We start from the raw sequence: 13,839 nt of genomic DNA on the forward strand, positions 1-13,839 counted from the left end.
TCAGTTAAAAATGAATTCACCCAAACAATGAATTAAAAAAAGAAGTTTTTAAATTGAGAAAAAGATGAAGTCAAGAAAAAAAGTTTTCACTTTCAATGATTTGTATTTTTATAATTATACAGCACTTCATATCATTTTTAAAGCTCATTCTGTAAAGTGAAACTATGATTATACAATTCACCAATGTGTATTATATTTGTACATTCATGTATCTTTAATAATTTTGTACATATATTTAATAACTGTAATAAACTGCACCAAGAATGTTTAAAAAAAAGTGTACATGAATGTAAATATATCAATCTGTTCATAATCCATTTAGACTACCAGATTACAAACAAAATGTCACATATGTATTTGTATATCAAAGGGTGGTAAAACAATAATCAATACATTTTTGAAACTTTTATGACAAAATTAAAATATACATTTTTTACTTAAGGTTATCTCCACAAACCAAGACTCATGAATAACATTTTTGGAAAGCTGAAAAATAAACACAAATCACAAAACATGTGTGTGCCGACTCAAACAAGCTTTTTGCAGAATACATTGCGATTTTTGGTAGCCAACACGAGCCGTGATTTATCTAGCATTGGTAGCCAAAACGGGTTGTGAGTGGTCAATTCTTTCTGATCTGATTTGTTCTACCAAGAATTACCTTGACTCAGGGCTGCTCGGTGGCACCACTAGTTGGAAGTTGGCAACCTTACAGTTGCACCGCTGGCCTATACATATATCAGATGTGCTGCTTCTTTTTTCTTAACATACCCTATGCATCAAAATAATACTTTTTTTTTTCCATCTTCCAGGCCAGGAATAAAAGACTAATTAAACGTGTACACACCATCATCACCTATATACATATACAGCGCATCACTTTTTCCACATTTTGTTATGTCACAGCCTTATTCCAAAATGAATTCAATTCATTTTTTTCCCTCAGAATTCTACACACAACACCGCATAATGACAATGTGAACAAAGTTTACTTGAGGTTTTTGCAAATTTATTAAAAATAAAACAACTGAGAAATCCCATGTACCTAAGTATTCACAGCCTTTGCTCAATACTTTGTCGATGCACCTTTGGCAGCAATTCCAGCCTCACGTCTTTTTGAATATGATGCCACAAGCTTGGCACACCTATCCTTGGCCAGTTTCGCCCATTCCTCTTAGCAGCACCTCTCAAGCTCCATCAGGTTGGATGAGAAGCGTCGGTGCACAGCCATTTTAAGATCTCTCCAGAGATGTTCAATCGGATTCAAGTCTGGGCTCTGGCTGGGCCACTCAAGGACATTCACAGAGTTGCCCTGAAGCCACTCCTTTGATATCTTGGCTGTGTGCTTAGGGTCGTTGTCCTGCTGATAGATGAACCGTCGGCCTAGTCTGAGGTCAAGAGCGCTCTGGAGCAGCTTTTCATCCAGGATGTCTCTGTACATTGCTGCAGTCATCTTTCCCTTTATCCTGACTAGTCTCCCAGTTCCATCCCCACAGCATGATGCTGCCACCACCATGCTTCACTGTAGGGATGGTATTGGCCTGGTGATGAGGGGTGCCGTGTTTCCTCCAAACGTGATGCCTGGCATTCACATCAAAGAGTTCAATCTTGTTGTATTTTGTTTCTCATGGTCTGAGAGTCCTTCAGATGCCTTTTGACAAACTCCAGGCGGGCTGCCATGTGCCTTTTACTAAGGAGGGGCTTCCATCTGGCCACTCTACCATACAGGCCTGATTGGTGGATTGCAGCAGAGATGGTTGTCCTTCTGGAAGGTTCTCCTCTCTCCACAGAGGACCTCTGGAGCTCAGAGTGATCATCAGGTCCTTGGTCACTTCCCTGACTAAGGCCCTTCTCCCCCGATTGCTCAGTTTAGATGGCCGGCCAGCTCTAGGAAGAGTGCTGGTGGTTTTGAACTTCTTGCACTTACAGATGATGGAGGCTACTGTGCTCATTGGGACCTTCAAAGCAGCAGAACTTTTTTGTAACCTTCCCCAAATTTGTGCCTCGAGACAATCCTGTCTCGGAGGTCTACAGACAATTCCTTTGACTTCATGCTTGGTTTGTGCTCTGACATGAACTGTCAACTGTGGGACCTTCTATAGACAGGTGTGTGCCTTTCCAAATCAGGTCCAGTCAACTGAATTGACCACAGGTGGACTCCAATGAAACATCTCAAGGATGATCAGGAGAAACAGGATGCACCTGAGCTCAATTTGGAGCTTCATGGCAAAGCAATCAATACTTATGTACATGTGATTTCTCAGTTTTTTTATTTTTAATAAATTTGCAGAAATCTCAAGTAAACTTTTTTCATGTTGTCATTATGGGGTGTTGTGTGTAGAATTCTGAGGAAGAAAAGGAATTTAATCCATTTTGGAATAAGGCTGTAACGTAACAAAATGTGGAAAAAGTGATGCACTGTGAATACTTTCCGGATGTACTGTATATTAACGTGTGTTACAGGATTTTATGTTATTAATTATTTACAGTATTTTTGAAAAATGTTTGCCCTACCAACTTCTAGGCGTATCATAAATTAAATTATGTTTAATAAGAATAACAACAAAATGTTGGAGTATTCTATTTTACCAATTAGTTTAGGGGGCTATAATAGAATCTAATACACTAATATTTTCTCATAGTAATATTTACATATTTAACAAACACAGGTCTTACTTTCGCTCTACTCCTTGGACACAAACACCTCATCTTCTGGCTCGGTAGTCTTATGTCCGCACCATCAAAATATGTGTTACTATGTATTTGCCTGTTACTGTAAGTTCATATGCCAACACTGTTTTCATTGGCACCCCAGTTCATAAAAATTTTCAGTTGTGCCATTTTGCCTTAAGCCATAGATACTGTCACTACCCAATCTGCGGGGACATGCACACAAAGACAACCCGAGGCATACGTGCACACATACACAGAACTTTACCATTATACCCGTGCCCGATCTGCATTTTTTTATTTTGTGACATGAGTCCTCATCCAATTTGTCTTACACATGCGCTCTCTCCTTGTCACTGTCACTACCCGATCTGCGGGTACATGCTCAAAAAGCATGCGCAGAGCTTTACTATTACGACCCTGCCCGATCTGCATTTTTTCACTTTGCGACATGAGTTCCCATTTGATTTGTCTTGTGCATGTGCTTTCTGTTTAATAAAAATAGATTTTACGACACTGCCTGATTTGTACTGCGCATGTCTAATGTTTTGTGAGACACCTTAGGCTTTCAATACATCTGCGCGTGCAGGTCGGGCAGGTACGCAGATCGGGTAGCGACACTGCAGTTCAATGGCCGTAAGGGGAACCACAGGTGTGCACACCTGATGAGCCCCATTTAGGGCGAAACACATTTTGTGTACTCTTTGTATTATTTGGCAGGTATTGTGTGTGTACATACATATAAGTTATGTTTATTTTTCTACTCATGTAATAAATTATATAAAGTCCCCTTTCTGTTTTGATCTACTGTTGCAATTTCCCTCTATGGACAAACTGTGTTTGTTTAAAAATATCTTTAATATCGTCAATAATTATTAAAATAAAATTGCCATTTCTCTTAAGGCATCAGGTTTACAAAACCTAATATAGCGAACCAGTTTTATAGAAATAAATGGTCCTTTCTCAACAAAAGAAAAGCTGTGCTGACTGTCCCCCTTAGTGTTAACTGTGACTGTCCACTTGTTCAGATTCTTTAATTCGTTCCCAGTTGTGCAATCAGGTCAGATGCTGAAGAAATCAAGAGTATAAAGCCACCAGTTCAAATCCTCATTTATTACAAAGAAATTCAACTTTACATCCACAGACTTATGTGAGTGACCAGTTATCACTTGAATCAATCTATTTGATTTGGGTTTTATTTTTTCAGTAATTTGCTTGCTGCTGTAGTTCCTATTTGTAATACGTTTGTTCTTAGTGATGTTTTTAATGTTGTTTCAAGGTGTCTCTGTAAATAGAAACCAAACTTACCTGTTAAAACAATAAAACTGAACTGAATTTAACAGGTGTAAAATCAAATATTCTCCAGTAACTGAGCAAAATATAAACAGCATGAAATAGTTCAGTTTATGATGAACACCATGTGGACAGAGTGCAGTGATATTCTTTCTTACAAGTTTAATCAACTTAACACACCGTCGTTTGTGTGTAGCTTCATCTCATGTGAACGGTTTTATTCACCCATATTGATACAGAGCCAGTTCATTTTTATAACTTTAAAAAAAGGAAATACAAAACAGTTTTTCATACATTTTTTATTGAATAAATAAATGGTATGTTTAAAAATAACAAAAATGAAAGATCTGTAAACAATGTTTCTCAAAAGAACAAATTATACACACACACAAATATATATATACGAGTAGAGAAATCAGTAATCCAATCCGCTATATCCTAACTACAGGGTCACGGGGTCTGCTGGAGCCAACCCCAGCCAACACAGGGCGTAAGGCAGGAAACAAACCCCGGGCAGGGTGCCAGCCCACCGCAGGGCGCACACACACACACACCCATACCAAGTACATACTAGGGACAATTTAGAATCGCCAATGCACCTAACTTGCATGTGTTTGGACTGTGGGAGGAAACCGGAGCACCCGGACGAAACCCACTCAGACACGGGGAGAACATGCAAACTCCATGCAGGGAGGACCCGGGAAGCGAAGTCAGGTCTCCTAACTGCGAGGCAGCAGCGCTACCCATTCCGCCCTCATAAAGATGTATAAAAGGTAAATGCATTTAACTAGAACACAAATACAATGAAAATGGCCAACAATGGGGAGGTGTTAAAAACTATTAGGGAAAGGGAACACAAACATATTTACAGATTTTTAACTTAACATTTAAAAAAAATGTTAGCCAAGGTTTTGAACACAGTAAAAGTGAATCATGCTATTTTAAAATGCTATTTTAGCTTTATGAACAAGATACTACCCAGAGTCACAGTTATTATCCAGCAATAATGCAAAAATATTCTATTTAAACTGACATTTTTCCTGATCTGTCCCTTAACATTTGTTCACTAATAACATTTCCCTCCTCCTTTAATTTTCTCTGAAGAGTAGCAACATGGGGGTCACAAAACAACTCTCAAATGACCTGAAGACAAAGATTGTTCACCATCATGGTTTAGGGGAAGGATACAGAAAGCTGTCCCAGAGATTGAAGCTGTCTGTTTCCACAGTTAGGAACATATTGAGGAAATGGAAGACCACAGGCTCAGTTCAAGTTAAGGCTCGAAGTGGCAGACCAAGAAAGATTTCGGATAGACAGAAGCGGCGAATGGTGAGAACAGTCAGAGTCAACCCACAGAGCAGCACCAAAGACCTACAACATCATCTTGCAGCAGATGGAGTCACTGGGCATCGTTCAACCATTGGGCGCACTTTACACAAGGAGATGCTGTATGCGAGAGTGAGGCAGAGGAAGCACAAACAGAGCCGCTTGAGGTCTGCTCAAGCACATTTGGACAAGCCAGCTTCATTTTGGAATAAGGTGCTGTGGACTGATGAAACTAAAATGGAGTTATTTGGGCATAACAAGGGGCGTTATGCATGGAGGAAAAGAACACAGCATTCCAAGAAAAACACCTGCTACCTCCAGTAAAATATGGTGGTGGTTCCATCATGCTGTGGGGCTGTGTGGCCAGTGCAGGACTGGGAATCTTGTCAAAGTTGAGGGACGCATGGATTCCACTCAGTATCAGCAGATTCTGGAGACCAATGTCCAGGAATCAGTGAGAAAGCTGAAGCTGCACCAGGGCTGGATCTTTCAACAAGACAACGACCCGAAACACTGCTCAAAATCCACTAAGGCATTCATACAGATGAACAAGTACAATGTTCTGGAATGGCCATCTCAGTCCCCAGACCTGAATAGAATTGAAAATCTGTGGTGTGAGCTAAAGAGAGCTGTCCATGCTCGGAAGCCATCAAACCTGAATGAACTCAAGATGTTTTGTAAAGAGGAATGGTCCAAAATACCTTCAGCCACAATCCAGACTCTCATTGGAACCTACAGGAAGCGTTTAGAGGCTGGAATTTCTGCAAAAGGCGGATCTACTAAATATTGATTTCATTTCTTTTTTGTGGTGCCCAAATTTATGCACCTGCCTGATTTTGTTTGAACAATTATTGCACACTTTCTGTAAATCCAATAAACTTCATTTCACTTCTCAAATATCACTGTGTGTGTCTCCTATATGATAGATTTAACTGACATTTTTTATCGTAACAACCAACGATTTATACAGGAAAATAATGACTATTAACAAGGTTGCCCAAACTTTTGCATCCCACTGTAATATTCAAGGAAGCAAAATATTACAGGTCAAATAATAAATATGGGGAGGCTTTGCAGGAATTGTGCACAAATTACTTCTGAAACTGAAAGCCTCAGTAGTCTTACCTGTAGAAACAGCAAATCTAACATGAACTGCACATCATCCCGAATTGGGAATCTTAAAAGCAGAAGAAAACAACATCCAATTGTGTCTCAGAATTCGGGTACACTGGCATCTGTTCAGCCACATGGAAGGCTGGTTACCACCGGACATCCTGTAGGGTCAAGAAAAAAAAAAATACAATAAAAGGGGCATTGTTTTTCTAACTGTAGCAATAAGAAATAAATTATTTCTAAGGAGCAAGCCTTCTCCATTATATTCAGCTAAAGGTATGTGTTTCTACTACTATAAGCTTATGAGATATGACAACAGCAGGTGCCCAGCCTGTCATTTTGCCACATCAGACACACACTGCACTTCTGATGACTTTGGACATCATACATTTTAAAATTGCCTGTTTTGTGCTATAGAATCTTTTCTGCCAAACAAGGTTAAATAAATCCATTTCAAAACTATGAATAAATAGTACCCAACTAACAAATTAATTCATAAGATGACAATATATCCCCAAAATGTAGTTTTTGTACAAATGAAGACAAATTCCCTCTCACATTTTTTACTTCTGCTCATATTCTAAAATATTTAATAAAGATTTATTTCTGTTACTGTCTTGAATGTCAAACCAATACCTCACTGTTTAAGTATTGTGTTTCTTCTGTTGTCACGCACGCGCGCATGGGAGGCAGCTAAAGGGCTCAAGTGAAGGCAGTTCTGAGGCATGCCTGGATGTGGCAGAGTGCACTAACTCTCTTTCTCACTTCCCTGTAGACCAAACCCGGGAGGCTCCACCTGGCTCTCTTGACATCACTTCTGGGACCGAACCAATGGAAACAGACCTTACCAGCTCCGGCCCCTCTGATGTCACGTCCGGGCCTGGTCCAATGAATAATGAACACGTGCCCGATCCTTATGACCTCACTTCCTGTCTTCCCCTTTACAAGCCTACCCTTTTCCCTTCTCCCGCAGTCTGGTTTTAGACTCCGTTGTATGCACTTCAGTGCCAGTGCTTTGAAAACGACTTTTGCAGCCAGGATACCAAATTATATGGGTGGCTGCTCCAAACCTTTATCTGTCTTTGTCTCGTTTTATTACACTGTATACAATTTTGAAGACTAAATGCAGTATGCAGTAACTGTGGTTTCCTTGCTTCATAAATTTCCTATTCATAAGTGTAAAGTTCAGAATGTCAAACCCTCTATTATATCTTTCTGTATGGACAATAATATGCTAGAAATAGCTTTAAAAAAACAGAACACACACTAAAGCAATTAAACGTGTAAGATTCTGAGCTGCTTCATTAACAATTTGTAATGCTATTATCTGCATCTCGCTTTCTTGTAATAACTCAGTTGTTGCTAATCTTGTATGTAATTTAGCCTTCATCATTATATTTTGTTAAGATTATTATGGAAAACTATTGTATCAATGTAATCTCATATCAACATAATAAAAAAATACTGATGGCTTTGGAGGGCACACTTTACACCGGTCGAGTGTCAGTCGTGCACTCCTAATTCTATTCCTAATTTGACTCGTCAATAACATTGTTTTGCTTAATTATTAGCATGCCGTTTTTAAAAGAAACACACCACCAAATGCTAATAGGGTGTTCCAAAATAAATGAAATGCGTCCATTAACGCAAATAAGGAAAATGCTGTAACTTTCACATTTAAACCATGAGATTACGAAAGTCATATTGCAACTAAAAATGAAAATCCTTATTGCCTTTTTCATCAATACGATGTACTTACAAAAAGCTATACATATCCACCATAAAGTTCACAGACACCTCGCATTTAATTTCGCTCCCTCTTCATTTGATTGGAGTTAAATTTTTCAGGCGACAGATATTCTTCCAAGACGTTATAAAATTCAAAAGTTGCCATCTTTTCCAGTAAGAAGTCCACTTACAGATGGAGATAAACGGCAACACAAAAATGACTCGCAAGTACAATTCAAACCTGGCAGGTGACGTGTGTCGTAAAACATTACACATGAGCAGTACAAATCGGGCAGCATCGTGAAATCAATTTTTATTAAGCAGATAGCGTGTGCACGAGACAAATCGGATGGGGACTCTTGTCGCAAAGTAAAAAAAAACATAAACATTGAATTACTAGACGCCTCATGACCAGTAGCATTGTACGTCAACGTCGCCACCATATTGCGAGTGGCACTGCTGTGCAGTGAAGTAATGGATAAAGAGGCGTCATGCATGTGGTGCTTGGGATTGTACAAACCGCTGTACGCTCCAAACCAGATCACAGGGATTACATTTCATAAGTAAAGTTGAACGATTGTTTTGGTTATATTTGGCCATTAGAAAATCCCGTTTTATAATCTTAATTTTAGCTTGAGCAGGCTAAGCTAGCAAAGCTATGCATTCATGTGCTCAAGTGAGCCTCCAAACAACGTTTTGGCTAAACGTATTTAGTCACTGACTATGTAGATTGTTGTTAGCTGTTAACATTTCTCAAACTGAAGGTTTCCCAAAGAAATCCACCTCAGGAAGCAGTGGGAGGTCAGGTAGCCCTTGGACAGGATTTGGATAAAGCTGTCCTGTGACGTGTGCCGTGCTATGATTACGACCCTGCCCGATCTGCGTTTTTTTCATAGACATATATAGATAGACGTCGCATTTACTATGTTGCCCAGTCGATACGATACGTCAGTGTGTACGCCATATTGCGAGTGGCAAAAGTGCCATTTAAACTTATACAGGTAAATGTGGAAACCGGGTTTTCTGATGAAAAAACAATAACATTTAAAACAGTATCGTTTACATACAACAGATTTTGATGAATCGTTTAAATGCAATTATTTATATCCATTTATACACTAATAATGACAATTATTAAATAATATTATTATTATTAAATAATTCCTCACATATAAGTAACTATTTCTCGGACTGCCTTCTTCCATCGTCCTGTTCTTGCACAACACAGTATTGAAGTATTAGTTAATGCCCGAGTCACCTCACGTGTAGATTACTGTAATGCTATTCTATCTGGCATCCCACAAAAACGTATCCATCGCTTACAACTTCTTCAAAATTCTGCTGCCAGGATAATAACCTGCTGTTCTAAATCCACTGAACATCTCACACTGATTCTCTCTCAACTTCACTGGCTCCCTGTTCACTACTGAATACAATCCACAATCCCGCTCTGAACATTTTAAGCTCTCCATAACCTCACTGATCTCCTCCAGACTGGCACTCCTCTCGCTCACTCAGATCCTGTAATTTGAGAGGATTCAGTCTGTCAATATGGTGCAGCCTTAGTTTGTGGAAGACAGACACAACTAAAGACATGAGCATGAAATGATGGTTGTCAGTTTCAAACTGTGTTTCCTCGATGAGCTCCTTCATCTGAACCAATCTCAGCCTGAACAAACTGACTGATCAAAGATACACTGACAGCTTGTCCTAATGTCGACTGTCAGATAACACGCTCAGCTACTTTGACCACCTTGACTGGACCCTCAGAAGGAATCAGCAGACCTCCTTTGTTTGTTAATGTGAGCGAGTGGTAGCTTTGATCATATGATGTCGGTACAGCGTCTGTCACCAAACTAGCACGGCACACGTCACAGGACAGCTTTCTCAAAATCCCGTCTAAGGGCTACCTGACCTCCCACTGCTTCCTGAGGTGGATTTCATTGGGAAACCTTCAAAGTTTGAGAAATGTTAACAGCTAACAACAATCTACATAGTTAGTGACTAAATACGTTTAGCTAAAATGTTGTTTGGAGGCTCACTTGAGCACATGAATGCATAGCTTTGCTAGCTTAGCCTGGCGTAGCTAAAGTTAAGATTATAAAATGGGATTTTCTAATGGTCAAATATAACCAAAACAATTGTTCAGCTTTACCTATGAAATGTAATCCCCCGGGATCTGGTTTGGAGTGTACAGCGGTTTGTAATCCCAAGCAGCACATTATCCATTACTTCACTCCACAGCAGTGCCACTGGCAATATGGCGGCGACGTTAACGTATGATGCTGCTGGTCATGTGGCGTCTAGTAATTCTATGTCTATGGTCATAATAGTAAAGCTCTGTGCATGCGTGCGCGGCTCGGGTTGTCTTTGTATGCATGCGCCCGCAGATCAGGCAGGCACCGCAGATCGGGTAGTGAGAGTGACACCTGTCACTAAAAGCTGATTTCATGACATTGCCCAATTTGTACTACGCATGTCTAATGTTTTACAACATGCGTCACTCATCAGGTTTGAATTGTACTTGCGAGTCATTTTTGTGTTGCTGTTTATCTCCATCTATAAGTGGACATCTTACTGGAAAAAATGGCAACTTTTGAATTTTATAACGTCTTGGAAAAATATTTGTCACCTGAAAAATTTAACTCCAGTTGAATGAAGAGGGAACTAAATAAATTGCAACATGTGCCTGTGTAGCAGCTTTAGAATGGTTGCTGACGCTTTAAGGGAAGACAGACACACCAATATTCGGATTCTGCCATTTATTCTACAACTATGTGCACAATTATTAGGCAAATGAGTATTTTGACCATATCATCATTTTTATGCGTATATTCCAACTCCACGCTGTATTAACTTGAATGCTTATTGGATTTCAGCACGTCAGGTGATGTGTATTTGTGTAATGAGGGAGGGTGTGGCCTAAGGAGATCAACACCCTATATCAAGGTGTGCAGAATTATTAGGCAGCTAGTTTTCCTCAGGCAAAATGGGCCAAAAAAGAGATTTAACTGACTCTGAAATGTCAAAAATTGTAAAAAGTCTTTCAGAGGGATGCAGCACTTTTGGAATTGCTAAGATATTGGTGTGTGATCACAGAACCATCAAACATTTTGTTGCAAATAGTCAACAGGGTCGCAAGAAACGTGTTGAGAACAAAAGACACAAATTAGCTGCCAAAGATTTGAGAAGAATCAAACGTGAAGCTACCAGGAACCCATTATCCTCCAGTACTTTCATATTCCAGAGCTGCAACCTACCTGGAGTGCCCAGAAGTACAAGGTGTTCAGTGCTCAAAGACATGGCCAAGGTAAGGAGGGCTGAAACCCAACCACCACTGAACAAGAAACATAAGTTGAAACGTCAAAACTGGGCCAAGAAATATCTGAAGACAGATTTTTTTCAAAGGTTTTATGGACCGATGAGATGAGAGTGACTCTTGATGGACCAGATGGATGGACCTGTGGATCAGTAATGGGCACAGAGCTCCACTCCAACGTGGAGGTGGGGTACTGGTATGAGCTGGTATTTTTAAAGATGAGCTAGTTGGACCTTTTGCATTGAAGATGAACTCAAAATCAACTCCCAAACCTACTGCCAGTTTTTCAAGACACTTTCTTCAAACAGTGATACAGGAAAAGACCATGATTTTTATGCAGGCCAATGCTCCATCACTTGCATCGAAGTTCTCCACTGCGTGGCCAGCCAGTAAAGGCCTTAAAGATGAAGGAATAATGACATGGCCCCCCTTCCTCATCTGACCTAAACCCTATCGAGAACTTGTGGGCACTTCTTAAACGCTAGATTTACGGGGGAGAAAAACAAGACACCTCTCTGAAGAGTGTCTGGGAGGCTGTAGTCACTGCTCCACAAAAGCTGATCGTCAACAGATCAAGAAACTGACAGACTCCATGAATGGAAAGGCTTATGACTGTTATTGGAAAGAAGGGTGGCCATATTGGTCATTGATTGATTGATTGATTTTTTTTGAAATGTCAGAGATGTTTATTTGTAAATTCTGAGGTGTTTGTTTATTATTCTCACTATAACAAATGAAAAGAAACAAGTGAGATGGGAAAATTTTCATTTTCCTTTAGTTGCATAATAAATCTGCACACTAATAGTTGCCTAATAATTGTGCGCACATATGTATTCCCCTGATGATGTTCACACTCACATTTCCGTTGTGAAACATTCAGGTTTCAGGTTTATTAACATTTTGGATTGACGGATAGCACTGTGTTTGTTCCATATTAAAATTAATCCTCAAAAATACAACTTGCCTAATAATTGTGCACACAGTGTACAAAACAAGCAGTAAAGGGGCATAGTCAGCATACGCAGCGTCAGGCGCTTTCTCAGTCTCCTGAAAAACTGTCATCGAACTTTTGCCAGGAGTCTGCTGTACACTGCATGTGCATCCTATGGGTGTTACATTAATTAAAGCCCCCCCGCTACAACAGGCAACAGGAACTATATACAAAAGATACAAAGATAGCATTCACATTAAACAAAATTCACAACATATAAAACAGAAGAATTTCAGTATAAAAAAAAATAGTTTTGAGAATGTTCACATAATAAACTAACTCAGCCACACCTGTGAAGGCCCAACCTGCACACACACTCGCAAACAGAGACAAAAAAAGCAACCTGTAATAAAACAAGCAAGTAAATAATGTGTTTAACAATAATAAATGAAAACAATCCCACCCCAGTTCCATCTTACGGCGATGTACAATAAACAAGAATTTGACAATAACAAACCACTAACAAAAATCACACAGTATGAAATCCATGAAAACGGCAACTAATGAAATTAAATGATGGTAGATAGTCCAGTGATCAGCACGCTGTATTTGAATGTAAAGGTCAGTCCTACCGGTAATTCCTGATGAGATGATGGCGTATAAATGGGATCAGGAGTGCTCCTTTCTTCACAAGATGACAACAAATCCTCAGACAGTCCTCATGCAGCAGTAAGGCACCAGACAGTCCATACACTGACCATCCAGGACAGAACAGGAATCCACAGGTACCAAAACTGAAGGCAGACAGGCAGGCAACTCCAGACACGAAACACAAAAGACTTCCTCCCTTTTTGGTAACACTAGCCCCTTTTTAAATGTCGAGCCTCCTTGTACCCATCCCTGAACCCTCAGCAGATGACCAATCAGAGCCATTGTAGGGACTACTGGGAGTTGAAGTTTCAAGCACCGCTACAAGGTATAGACCAGAGGGTGGGACTTCTGTTAACTAGGCTACATGAGGTGGGTACCGGAAAAGCAAGGGGAGCGGGACACCAGTCACATTTTTTGATTGATATTGGTGCCGTTTTATACTACTATAGTCTGGCAGGGTAACGTTTGGGAGGTCATTGTCAGCGCATAATGCCCAAAAATGTGTACCATGAGGACAGGAAGACAAGTCCCTTGGCTCTTAGCATTGCCACTTTAAGTTTAGAGAAACAAGTCTGCTGTTATAAACTGCGACAGTGTTCAGATCCCCAGACACACAAGCACACACGGTTCTGGTGTTGATACTGGTACCAATAATGAGCATGCGCACTTTAGACTTAGATGTTTAGGTTTTTCTAATCGTCGACCCCACCCTTCGAGAGAACGCAAGAAAGCACGTGACATACCAATAATTTTCCTATGAAGGGAAATTCCAATGTAAAAGTATTTAAGTGAAAGTAAAACCAAATAG

Source organism: Polypterus senegalus, chromosome 13 (assembly GCF_016835505.1).
Source record: "Polypterus senegalus isolate Bchr_013 chromosome 13, ASM1683550v1, whole genome shotgun sequence".
Lineage (NCBI taxonomy): Eukaryota > Metazoa > Chordata > Cladistia > Polypteriformes > Polypteridae > Polypterus > Polypterus senegalus.